Raw genomic sequence first — 14180 nt, forward strand, 5'->3', positions numbered from 1 at the left:
AAAAGAGATTTTAGAGCCTTGGGGCGACGGCTTAAGGGGTCAGGAACACAAGTTGTATTCTCCTCTATCCCTTCAGTGGCAATCATGAATGAGGAAATTAACAGGAAGAGGCAACAGGTCAACTCGCGGCTCCGGGACTGGTGTTACTGGCAGGGCTTTGGGTTTTTTGATCACAGGCTGCTATATGAGTCACCTGGCCTGCTGGTGGCAGGTGGGACGCACCTGTCCCAGAAGGGGAAAAGAATTTTGGGGCAGGAGTTAGCAAGGCTCATTGACAGGGCTTTAAACTAGATATGAGGGGGGAAGGGGAGACAACTGGGCCTGTCAGGAATAAATCCAAGGGAGGCATGCCAGGGCTTGAAGGATGGTGGGCTAGCGAGGACTCTCACTCTGACATTTCATTGGAGAGAAGGGATAGACGCTTAGAAATCATGGAAGCACCTGAAAGGGGTCTGGTGGGAAATGGGGCCCACACTCGCAAAAAGGTGCTGGAGTCATTAGCACATCTGAAGTGCATCTATACCAATGCACGCAGTATGCGCAACAAACAGGGGGAGCTTGAAGCCATGATGCACCAGGGAAACTATGACACAGTGGCTATCACAGAAACGTGGTGGGATGCCTCACATGACTGGAGTGCCACAATCGATGGCTACAAGCTCTTCAGGAGGGACAGACAGGAAAGGAGAGGTGGAGGAGTGGCCCTGTATATTAGAGAATGCTACGAGAGCTCAGAAATCGAGTATAGTGATGACGGGGTGGAGAGCGTTTGGATTAGGTTAAGGGCCGATAAAGCTGCTATCGCTGTGCGAGTCTGCTATAGACCTCCCAACCAAAGCAGTGAGGCGGACGAAGCTTTCTATAAGCAGCTGGGGGCAATCTCGCGATCACTTGCCGTTGTTCTTGTGGGGGACTTTGACCTCCCGGATATCTGCTGGGAATACAGCACAGCTGAGAGGGAACAATCCAGGAGGCTCCCGGAATGTGTGGAAGATAACTTCCTCACACAGCTGGTAAGTGAGCCCACCAGGGAAGGTGCCCTCCTGGACCTGCTTCTTGTGAAGAGGGAAGAACTTGTAGGGGAAGTAAAGGTTGGTGGCCGTCTAGGGCACAGTGATCGTGAGATGATCGAGTTTCTGATTCTTGAGGAAACAAGGCGAGGGGTTAGTAAAACTGCCACCTTAGACTTCCAGAGGGCAAATTTTGACCTGTTCAGAAGACTGCTGGACAAAGTCCCTTGGGAGGCTGCCCTGAAGGATATAGGAGCCCAGGAAGGCCGGACGTACTTCAAGAGAGAAGTCTTAAAGGCACAGGAGGAGGCTGTCCCTGTGTGCCGAAAAACAAGTAGGCGGGGAAGGAGACGGGCCTGGCTAAATAGGGACCTTTGGCCGGACCTCAAGAACAAAAGGAGAGTCTATGACCTCTGGAAGAGGGGGCAGGTCTCTCATGAAGACTGTAAAGATATAGCGAAGCTATGCAGGGAGAAAATTAGGAGAGCCAAAGCGCAGCTCGAGCTCAACCTAGCTACAGCTGTTAAGGATAACAAAAAATGTTTCTATAAATTCATTAACAACGAAGGGAGGATTAGGGAAAATCTCCCTCCCTTACTGGATGCAGAGGGAAACATAGTCACAAAGGCTGAGGAAAAGGCTGAGGTGCTCAATGCCTACTTTGCCTCAGTCTTTAGCAGTGGAACTAACTGTTCCCTGGGCACCCAGCCTCGTGAGCTGGGAGACAGGGAGGGGAAGCTGCACGAGGCCATCGCAATGAAAGAGGAAGTGATCTACGACCTGCTACGCCGCTTGGATGCGCACAAGTCTATGGGACCGGATGGGTTACATCCAAGAGTGCTGAAAGAGCTGGCAGACGTGCTCGCCAAGCCACTTTCCGTGATCTACCTGAAGTCATGGCTGACTGGGGAGGTCCCAATGTGTGGGAGGATTTTTAGTACAAAGGGGTCATCCTGTGAACACTCCAAGCACCGAAGAATTGTTAACAACTGTGTAGGCCTTGTAAGTTTGAAGGTTATGTGAAAACATTGTAGCGGTGTTAGAAATGCTGAGACAAACAAGATATGAGAAAGTGTGCTGAACTCAGCGTGCAAAATGCAGAACTTCGCCCAGGATATAGGAGGGGTGATTGTTCGCGTGGACAGATGTTTTAAGGCAATTATAATATGTTGCTTACTGCATGTACAGCTCATGCAACCAATCAGCAAATTGTCGGCGCGTGATGCGGAATCAGAATGTCTATAATAACTGAGCTATCTGTGCAATAAAGTGGCATTAACCTGATCATATTGGTCGTGGTGTTACTGTCCGAGCCTTCTGCGTCGACAAGTGGCGCCCGAACAGGGACCCTCAGATCGGTGTTGGGATCAGCGAATACCCGATGAGCAACCAACGGACGGAGGGGGCAGAAGAAGCCGGTCGATAGGTGAGTGCTGCCCCGGCACTCGGGAAGACGCTAGCGCATCAAGTTAGGGAATCTCACTCTGGCCAAGCGAGCGGCCGGGGAGGAGATGTGGTCTATGCACTCCAAAGAAGAAGAGGCGGTAGTTAAGCTCCTCCAACATATACTCTCTACGAGAGGACTGAAGTATGATACGCCTACCTTGAAGGCGCTCTTAGCATGGGCGCGGGATAAAGGACTTATCCCCACTGTTGCTGCCGCTTTTGCTCAAGATACGTGGGCTAAAATAGGAGCGGTGTTGTGGGATGAAGTAAGTAAAGGATCCAAGGAGGCACAGAAACTCTCCACCGTGTGGAGGTTAGTATCAGAGACTTTGAAAACAATGCAGGCAGAACGTGCTGCGGCCGCCTCTGCCTTTGCAGCATTAACACCCAGAGTTAAGGATGTTTCCCCCACGAGCCTTTCTTTTGGGGGATCGCCAGAAGCTGTCGTCCCTCAACCCCGGGGCTGCAGAATAACACCGGGGAATGTAGTGAGTCATGCCGTTACTGCCCCGAGCCAGCCTACTCCCGCTACAGACCCTCTTGAGATGCCTGTTTATGAAAGTGGAAAAGAGGAAGAAACTACGTTTCCTCCTCCCCCTCCCAAAGACACTGTTGTCGAAAGTACCGAAGGAGACCGCCCTGAGGATTCCAGGGATCAGCCAACGCCGTACCCTCCTCTGCCGCCCTCTACTCCGCCATCACCTGGCAGCAGCACTAGAGTACCACCTGGTGGACTGACAGACCTTCAGTTCTGGGAGTTGTTAAAAAAGTTGGAAGCGTTGGAAGCTCGTCTAGACGATCAATCCAGTTCACGAGCTCCTCCAGCTTACCCTGCTCCTTTGCCACTGCCTCATCATGCCTTGTCGTGGCCGCCATTGTCGGGATTTGAGGGGCATGGGGGAGCGGTAGGAGGGGAGGAAGGATTGAAAAACCGATGGAGGGGAGAAATTAGAGACGCGGCAATTGAGGGCGTGTTTCTTGAGCCTATGGCGTTTCCGGTGTTTGCTAATGCTGGGGGTGGAAAGGATTGGGAACCGTTTGATTGGAAATTGTTAAAGGAGGCGAAACAGGCTGTTAGTTAATATGGACTAGGCTCTCCCTATACTAGGGCTATAGTGGAGCATTTATTTACTGCAAATTTACTCACACCACATGATTCAAAGCAGATTTCTCAAATGTTGCTCACCCCTTCTCAGCAGTTGCAGTTTTTCAGTGTGTGGCAGAACCTATGTGATCAGGCTGCTGCCACCCGGCGTCCTCAAGGTGATCCTTTGTATGGGGTACAGACACAGATGTTAATGGGGACGGGACCTTACGTTCGAACTGACTGGCAAGCTAATTTTGCTGTGGAGGTTTTGCAACTCAGTCAACAGCTAGCTCACAGGGCTTTGTTGGGGATTAGAGGGGAAAAAAACCCTCCTGCTTTTACAAATGTTCGCCGAGGACCTACGGAGCCTTGTTCTGGGTTTGTTGATAGATTGCATGCAGCTATTTCTGCTCACCCTGACCTTGATGAGACCATGAAAGCTAAGTTTTTAGACTTACTTGCTTTTGATAATGCGAACGATAAAACCAAGAAAGCTCTTGGTACCCTACCTCGAGGCAGTACCACTGCTCAGCTGCTGGAAACAGCAGAACGGGTGCTTTCCCAAGAACAGGCTACGGTTATGGCTGCTGCTGTTGGAGCAGCGGTACGTCCGTTGGTGCAACAGCAATCAAAAGGAAAATGTAATAATAATGATAAGAAATGTTATAATTGCGGAAAATCAGGTCATTTTCGTAAAGAGTGCAGAAACGCAAGTAAGGGACAAGCGAGCGGGCAAGTAAGCTCCCCACGTCAGAGTGGAGGTAGATGGTGTGTGAATTGTCGAAGCGCCACCCATAATTCTGCGGAGTGTAGGCGATCGGGAAACCGGGTACCAAGCGCGATGCATCCTCCTCGCACTATGACACAAGTACAGGAGGCGGTATAGGGTGCCTGGACCGTTGCGCCACCGCCACTGCAGGAAGCGTGGGAATGGACCTGGCAACAGCAGTAGATACCACTTTAGTCACAACGGCGGTCACTCTAATTGATTCAGATCAACGAGGACCGCTGGGCCATGGACTGAGTGCTCTGTTAATTGGGCGCTCCTCCGTGTCCCGTCAGGGCATTTTTATTGTACCGAGCCTTATCGATGCTGATTATACAGGGATTATAAAGATTATGGTATATACGCTGACCCCCCCGATTACCATTCCTCAGGGGTCAAAAATTGCACAATTGATATTATTTCGATTAATGGTCCCGAGGTCGCTGCCAAAACAGAGGGGTGCCGGAGGTTTTGGCTCAACAGGGTCTCCTGATGTCTTATTAGCTATTGATATTGCACGAGGCAAGCCTGAAGAAAAGGTGGTTGTGACGCATCCTTCAGGAACGTCTATTACCCTGACTATGTTGATAGACACAGGTGCTGATGTTACGATTGTGCCTATTTCTAGCTGGCCATCAGCGTGGCCCCTTGCTCCTGCTGCGACGAGTGTAGTCGGGGTAGGGGGTCCACAAAGGACAATGATCAGCCAAACTTTAGTTTCTTTTACATTTATGGATGGAACCGTAGTCTCAGTCAAGACATACGTGATGCAGCTACCTGTCACCTCGATAGGTAGAGATGTGCTTTCTCAGCTTGGGGCTCGACTTGTGACATCGCCTTTTTAGGAGCGGTCACGGTCGAGCAGCCAACATTGAAGCTCACCTGGACCACTACAAGTCCTGTGTGGGTGGACCAGTGGCCTCTAAAAGAGGATCGGCTGCATATTGTTCAAATGTTAGTACAGGAACAGTTGGAGGCAGGTCATATTGTACCCTCAACGAGCCCTTGGAATACCCCTATTTTTACTATTCCAAAAAAAATCAGGAAAATGGCGCCTATTACACGATCTCCGAGCCATTAATGCGGTAATGCAGGAAATGGGGGCATTACAGCCAGGTTTACTATCACCTGCGATGATACCAAAAGAATGGAACTTGTTTATTGTAGATTTAAAAGACTGTTTCTTTACTATACCGTTGCATCCGGAAGATGCAGAAAAATTTGCCTCTTCCGTGCCATCAACAAATAAGAAAGAACCAGCTAAGCGGTATCATTGGGTTGTTCTGCCACAAGGAATGAAGAATTCTCCCACCTTGTGTCAAATGTTTGTGGCCTGGGCCTTACGTCCGTTTAGGGAAAATAATCCATTTTTGCTTGTATATCATTATATGGACGATATTTTAGTGGCAGGCCCAAATTTGGATGTTGAAGCAACCTTGAAGGAGTTAACTGAAACCATAGAGCAAAAGGGTCTGAAAATTGCTCCTGAAAAGGTACAAAAGAATGCACCATGGCACTATTTGTGTTGGATTATTACTCAAAGTACTGTTAAGCCTCAAAAGATTCAGCTAACGACCAAAATTAAAACTTTAACGGATGTACAGAAATTAATAGGAGATATTCAATGGGGGCGATCCGTATCCGGTATCACCAATGATGACCTGGCTCCTCTGATGTCATTGCTAGGCACCTCTACACAGGCTGAAGTTTGTCGGCAACTCTCACCAACTCAAGAAAAGGCTTTAGATTTCATTGTTCAAAAAATCATGACTGGGTGCGTGCAACGCTTAACAGGAGTTCCCCTACAATTGATTGTGATAAATTCTGGGTCTGGCAGAGAACATTTGATAGGTTTGTTAGTACAACAGGTCAATTGTACGGTGTCTATAATAGAATGGGGTTTTCTATCTTACCAACCTAAGAATACTGTCTGCACTCGTATATAAATGTTTGCAAACCTTATTATAAAGGGCAGACGTCGTATCGTTGACTTAACTGGACATGAGCCAGAGGTTATATATGTTCCGATTACCCAGAGTTATCTGGATTGGCTTCTCTCTTCCTCAGAGGTTTTACAATATGCATTAACGGATTTTTCCGGACAGATAACTAATGCCTACCCACCAATGAAACTTTTGCCATTAATTCGAAATCAAACTTTTGAAGAGACTCCACGATGTTCGAATTCTCCGGTGTCTGGACTCACGGTATTTACAGATGCCGGAAAGAAATCAAAAAGGGCGGTGGTTACCTGGTGCCTTAATGGACAATGGCACTCCAAAGTACTAAATGGTGTTTTACAAGATTCTTTACAGACTTTAGAACTACGGGCAGTGGTGTGGGCTTTTCAAAACTGGCAGAATGAACCGATTAATGTTGTTTCAGATTCTATGTATGTGGTCGGTACTGTTATGAGACTGGAACGATCGATGCTTCGATCTCTTCGAAATTCTGTCTTGTATCAGTTATTGTTACAATTGTTACATTTGTTAAATCAGAGAACGTATCCTTATTTTATAGTGCACATACGTAGCCATCAGCCTGATTATGGCCTGGCCATTGGTAATAATCGTGCTGACCATTTGGTTGCAGCAACCTGGGAGAACCGTCAAACCAACTTATTTGAACAAGCTCGAGTGTCTCATGAATTTTTTCATCAATTGGCTAGAGTATTAGCAAGGCAGTTTAATTTACCTATTTCTGAGACATGTGGTATTGTGCAATCCTGTCCGGATTGCCAAGGGACTGGTTTTGGGCTTGGCCTAGGCGTGAACCCACGTGGGTTGCATTCCTTGCAATTATGGCAAATGGATGTTACCCATGTTCCTGAATTTGGAGGGCTCAAATATGTCCATGTAAGCATTGACACCTATTCGCACGCCATCTGGGCCACAGCACAAACTGGAGAAATGGCCAAACATGTTATTAAGCATATGTGTGCAGCTATAGCAGTTTTGGGGGTACCCCAGGAAATTAAAACCGATAACGGACCTGCCTATGTTTCTCAACGATTTGCTAAATTCTGTACTCTATGGGGTATACGTAAACATACTGGAATTCCTCATTCTCCCACGGGACAGGCCATAGTCGAGCGTGCACACACTACGCTGAAGGCGCTTTTGCAAAAACAAAAAGGGGGAGAAATTACCTCTTCTTCTGCAGAACGCCTTGCAAAAGCTTTAGATGTATTGAACTGTTTGCGGTTAACTGGAGAACGTGACTCACCTCCAATAGTGATTCATCACATGTCATTACGGTCTGGTTTGCAAGCAACCACACCAGGACGGGTACAGTATAAGGACTGGCAATCAGGGCAATGGAAGGGTCCAGTGGAGATAAAAATGATTGGTCGCAGATATGCTTGTGTTTTGACAGATCAAGGTCCAAGATGGGTACCAGCACGTTGGATTAAGCCGTGGAGGGAACCTAAAATGCAAGAGAGTGGAACGCGAGACGGTGATATGACCACGTGAACTCACCACTCTGGCTCTCGCAGGCTTGGCAACTGTCATATGTCCAGCTTGTAGAGAGTGTGAACCGTGGGTTCTTTGCGAGTGTAATGAGTGCAAGAAACAGCTCTATCAACGTGCCGGATTAGCAGGGTTTTGGTGTTCGGCTTGCCTGGAAGTTCAGTATGCAAGGATACAACAGGCTGTTCGTATAGCCATTTTAACAGGGCATGACGTCGACGAGAATCATAATCGTCGGTTAGCTTGGGAAACACATTGTTGTGTGAGAGCAATTTGGAAGTATCAGGATAACTATGATCCTTTAGTAGTCAAGTGTAGCAAAGACGTTTTAATACCCCGCATTTGGAAGGTAAAACCGGAAGAGTGGGAGAAAACGAAGAAAAAGTGTGCAAGGCGATTTGGTTGGAAGCAAAAGGGAAAACCATAACGGCAACATGGGTTGGATAATTGGGATAATGATTATTGGTTTAGTGGGACCGGGAGTGGAAGGTATTACAAACATATCCCCTAGGCAGAACGTATGGGTAACATGGGCAAATCAGACAGGCAACTCGGCCTTTTGCTTATCCATGGCCACTCCATCAGATCCTTTCCGAACATGTTTGATTGGTTTTCCATTCCTGCGATTGGAGGATTTTGAAGGCTATGTATCCCAAGTCAATTTAACAAATAGTTTGCTGTTAGAATCAGAGCAGGTTAACGTCACTTGTAACCTGTTGTGAGGATCTGCAGACAGCTATTGGTGTCCAGAAGGAGTAGGACCCCTATTTCAAGGTCATCTCATTAATCATTTAAACCGATCATTTCCTCTCCCTTTGCAGGAATTGGATCTTTTGGGGTCACTTCCAGCAGTGGGACATCATGCTGGAAATAATACTGGCAGGCATATTGGCAACTTTAGCTTAGGATGTATCGAATTGGGAGGGCAAAATCCAGTATTATGTAGAGGTTATGGGTTTAATATGACAGGTGCTCTCACTGGTATGCAAAATGTTACTCCCACTGTTTCATTTATTAAGAGTAATTATTGTCAAAACGGAGGTGCTGACCTAGGACTGTCGTGTGGAGGGATTTGGAATAATGCATCTTTTCCTAAGCTACTTCCACCTGGGTATTTTTTGATATGTGGTGACCGAGCTTGGGGAGGCATCCCTAGTCGTTCAGTAGGAGGACCGTGTTATTTAGGCGGACTTACCTTGTTTGCTCCTGACAGGATTAGTCTTATTAGTCTTAGGAACCAGTCACGGCGATCGCGACGAACGATTACCGATTTTACCCCTGAGTGCAGTGACCGCATCGAGTTTTGGCATCGCCCGTCAAAAATTTTTGCAGGCTTTTTAGCTCCAGGTGTGGCTGCAGCCAAGGCTTTAACGGATCTAGAAAAGCTAGCCTGTTGGAGTATAAAACAGTTTAACCTGACTTCTGAGATGATTTCTGCTTTATTAACAGATGCTGATAGTATACGACATGCTGTGCTGCAGAATCGTGCTGCTATTGATTTTTTGTTAGCACAAGGCCATGGTTGTGAGGATTTTGAAGGGATGTGTTGTATGAATTTGTCTGATCGCTCACGCTCCATTCATGACCACTTAGCCCAGTTAGAGCACAATATGCATAAGCTCACTCAGGGTCATTCGTGGTTGGAGCAATTGTTTAATTCTTGGGGACTGGCTGGCTGGGTACAAGATTTCTTGAAACAGGGCCTTGTAATTTTGATTGTTGTAATAATATTGCTGATCATTTTACCTTGTTTGTTTTCTTGTCGACAAAGATCTTTAGAAGTGTCTATAGAAAAAATGTTTTCAGGTGCTTGGATTGTTCAAAAACAAAAAGGGGGATCTGTGGGAGGATTTTTAGTACAAAGGGGTCATCCTGTGAACACTCCAAGCACCGAAGAATTGTTAACAACTGTGTAGGCCTTGTAAGTTTGAAGGTTATGTGAAAACATTGTAGCGGTGTTAGAAATGCTGAGACAAACAAGATATGAGAAAGTGTGCTGAACTCAGCGTGCGAAATGCAGAACTTCGCCCAGGATATAGGAGGGGTGATTGTTCGCGTGGACAGATGTTTTAAGCCAATTATAATACGTTGCTTACTGCATGTACAGCTCATGCAACCAATCAGCAAATTGTCGGCGCGTGATGCGGAATCAGAACATCTGTAATTACTGAGCTATCTGTGCAATAAAGTGGCATTAACCTGATCATATTGGTCATTGTGTTATTGTCCGAGCCTTCCGCGTCGACACCAATGGACTGGAGGGTGGCAAATGTAGCGCCCATCTACAAAAAAGGCAGAAAGGAGGATCCGGGAAACTATAGGCCTGTCAGTCTGACCTTGGTAGCAGGGAAGGTCATGGAGCAGATCATCTTGAGTGCCATTACAACTCATCTAATGGACAAGCAGGGGATCAGGCCTAGTCAGCATGGGTTTAGGAAAGGCAGGACCTGCCTGACAAACCTGATCTCCTTCTATGACAAGATGACCCGATTATTGGATGAGGAAAAGGCTGTGGACATTGTCTACCTAAACTTTCGAAAAGCATTTGACACTGTCCCCCATAGAAATCTCATGGAAAAACTGGCGGCTCATGGCCTGGATGAGCATACGATCTGCTGGATCAAGCACTGGCTGGATGGGCGGTCCCAAAGAGTGGTGGTCAATGGAGTTAAATCCAGCTGGCGGCCGGTCACAAGTGGTGTCCCTCGGGGCTCAGTGTTGGGACCGTTTCTGCTCAACGTCTTTATTGATGACCTTGATAAGGACATAGAGTGTATCATCAGCAAGTTTGCCGCTGACACGAAGCTAAGCGGGAGTGTTGATCTACATGAGGATAGGGAGGCTCTACAGAGAGACTTGGGTAGATTGGACCGATGGGCCAATGCTAACGGTATGAGCTTCAACAAGGCCAAGTGCCGGGTCCTGCACTTGGGCCACAACAACCCCATGCATCGCTACAGGCTTGGGGAAGTGTGGCTGGAGAGCTGCCTGGCAGAAAAGGACCTGGGGGTTCTAATTGACAAGCGGCTGAACATGAGCCAGCAGTGTGCCCAGGTGGCCAAGAGGGCCAATGGCATCCTGGCTTGTATTAGAAATAGTGTGAGCAGCAGAAGGAGGGAGGTGATTGTCCCCCTGTACTCAGCACTGGTGAGGCCGCACCTTGAGTATTGTGTCCAGTTCTGGGCACCTCAATACAAGGGAGATATCGAGGTGCTGGAGCGAGGGCAGAGGAGGGCAACGAAGCTGGTGAAGGGCCTGGAGAATAAATCTGATGAGGGCGATTGAAGGAGCTGGGACTGTTTAGTTTGAGGAAGAGGAGCCTGAGGGGAGACCTCATCGCTCTCTACAACTGCTTGAAAGGCCATTGCAGAGAGGTTGGTGCTGGTCTCTTCTCACAGGTAATTAGCAATAGAACAAGAGGGAATGGCTTCAAGCTGCAACAGGGTAGGTTTAGGCTGGACATAAGGAAAAAATTCTTCACGGAAAGAGTGGTCAGACACTGGAATAGGCTGCCCAGGGAGGTGGTGGAGTCACCATCCCTGGATGTGTTTAAGGCTCGTTTAGATGTGGTGTTAAGGGATATGGTGTAAGGGAGAACTTTGTAGAGTGGAGATGATGGTTGGATTCAATGATCCCAAGGGTCTTTTCCAACCTAAATGATTCTATGATTCTATTCTATGACCCGGGGGTTTGGGGGGGACACGGGTGTTTGGGGAGTCGCGTTTTGGGGGGACGCAGGGGGTTGGGGACAGGGGTGGTTGGGGGGACTGAGGTGTTCAGGGGGGACTCAGGAGGTTTGGGAGGACCGAGGAGATCGGTGAGTTGGATTGTGGTCCCTCACGCACCATCCCCCACCCATCTCCACGCCGTACACCCCACCTCTGCCCCCGCGCCCCCCCCAATCTTCCAGCCCCCCACAAACCCTCGTGCAAGACCTCACGTGAATCTTCATGTGAGTCTCTGTGCGAGCCCTCGTGCAAACACCCTCGTGCACTACCACCCGTCCCCTCCGCACTCCCCCACCCCCAAGCCCAACCCTCGACCCCTCCCCAAAACCCCAACCACCCCCAGGGACCCTTGTGTGAATCCTTGTGGAAATCCTCGTGTGAATCCTCGTTCAGGACCCCCGCACGCACACCCCCCGGCACTCCCCCTCCCTCCAAATCCCCCTTCAACCCCCTCCTTCATCCCCCAAATCACTGCTCCCCCCCAGCACCCTACAACAAGCCCTCGTGGAAGTCCTTGTTGAAGGCCTCGTGCAAAAATGCCTTGCACAACATCCATTCCCTTCCCCACCCCCAAATACCCCCTCAAACCCATCCCCCACCCACAAATCCCCCCACAAATCCTTGTGCAAACCCTTGTGTGAATCCTTGTGTGAGGCCTCGTGCGAATCCTCCTGCAAAATCCCCTCATGGGCCACCGTCCATCCCACTCCCCCCTCCCCCACGCCCTAAGTCCCCCCTCAACCCCCTCCCCAGCCCCTACAAACCCTCGTGCGAATCTTTGTGCGAGCCCCCTCCTGCCTCACCCCCAGCTCCCACACCCCTCCCCCACCCCCAAAGCCACCCCACCCCGTCCCAATCCCCTCTAAGCCCCTCCCCCAACCCCCCCAGTCCCCTAGGAACCGCCATGTGAGTCCTTGTGCGAGGCCTCGAGCAGAATCCCAATCCCACGCCACCAGTCCTGCTACGAACCCTAGTGCAGGGTCTCGTGCGAGCCCCCCCGTACCCCACGTCCTACCCCTCCCACCCCAAATCTCCCCTTCCACCCTCTCCCCCACCCTTGAAACACCCCCAGCCCTACAAACCCTACAAACTCTTGTGCGAGTCCATGTGCAAAATACCCTAAATGCCACCATCCCCCATCCCCCCTCCCCAGCCTCTGAACCCCCCCAAACCCTTGTGCAAACCCACCACCCACACCCCCCAAATTCCATCCAAAAACCTGCCCCAGCCTCCTACAAACCCTCGTGAAAATCCTCCTGCGACCCCCTCATGTGCCAACCCCCAACCTCTGCCCCCACCCCCCGAATCCACAGTGAACCCCCTGCCCCACCCCTTCAAGCGCCTTACAAAGCCTCGTACAAATCCTCGTGCAAACGCTCATCTACCATCAGACACCCCCTCCCCCACCCCCTCAAAATCCCCCTCAAATCCCTCCCTCACCCCTCAACCCCCCCAGCCCCCATGAACTCTTGTGCAAACACTCGTGTGAGACCCCTGCCCTACCCCCCAATCTTCCAGCTCCCCACAAAACCTTGTGCAAACCCTCGTGCGAACCCTTGTGCAAGCCCCTCCTGTGCCACCCTCCCCAAATCCCCCCTCACCCCCTCCCCCCCCACCACGAACACTTGTGCAAACCCTCGTGCAAACCCTCGTGCAAACGCTCCTGGGAATGCTCCCCCGGCCTCTCAACCCGCCCGAACCTTCGTGTGAACTCACCACCCCCCTCACACGTGTCCCCCCTCAACCCCCTCCCCCACCCTCTACAAACACTTGTGTGAATCCTGCAAGGGCTTGTGTGAATCCTCGTGCGAGCCCCCCTCACGCACTTCCCCCCCCTACTCACCCCCACCCCCCGCCCCCTCCCAACCCCCCAAACCCCTCCCCCACCCCATCAAGTGCCCCCTCAGCCCCCGACGCACCCTCGTGCAAACCTTTGTGCAATACCCACCACGCATCAACGCCCACCCCACCCTGTGCCCCGATCCCCCTCCACCCACCTCCCCCGCCCCCTCATTTCCCCCCAGCCCCTGAAGAGCCCTCGAACAAACCCTGGTGTGAGGCCTGGTGCAAATCCTCGTGCCAAGTCCTGGTGTAAGAAAGGCAGGTATTGCTTTTGCAGAGGAGAAAAGCCGTTGCCATCAGAGGTGACACGATAAGGGAATGACTAAGACAAAGAGGCTCCAGCAAAGGCTTGTAGAACATCTCTTATCATACAGACAGAAGGACAAACTCATTCCTACTGCATTAGTGTCTAGAAGGGCAGTCAAACATTTAACCAGGGCTAATGACACTGAGCAAGTTTTTTGTTACCAAAGAGGAAGGAAATAAACTAGTCAGATAATCCCTCTGGGTGTAGCATAGAGGGAAGTAAACAGAGGCAGGACACCCGGGAAGAATTTTAGGCGCCTTGGACAGACTGTGAACCCTGCAGTACCCAACCAAGGGGAAACAGGGGAGGGAAAAATTCGGCCGGGATTAGGAAATAAAAAGGTGTGTTTCAAGAACTGAAAGTGTGCCTACTTGCTAGGTCACCCGCTCTTGCAAGAACGTGAATAAAAACGTGCTTCACAGAGGATTCTGCCTGAGCCTATTTCATTCGGACCGGAACTTATTTCTCACAATCTGGGGGCTCATCCGGGAGCAGAAGTCATCTTCTTGGGAGTCCCTGTCGCC

This window comes from Larus michahellis, chromosome 15 (genome assembly GCF_964199755.1).
Source record: "Larus michahellis chromosome 15, bLarMic1.1, whole genome shotgun sequence".
NCBI lineage: Eukaryota > Metazoa > Chordata > Aves > Charadriiformes > Laridae > Larus > Larus michahellis.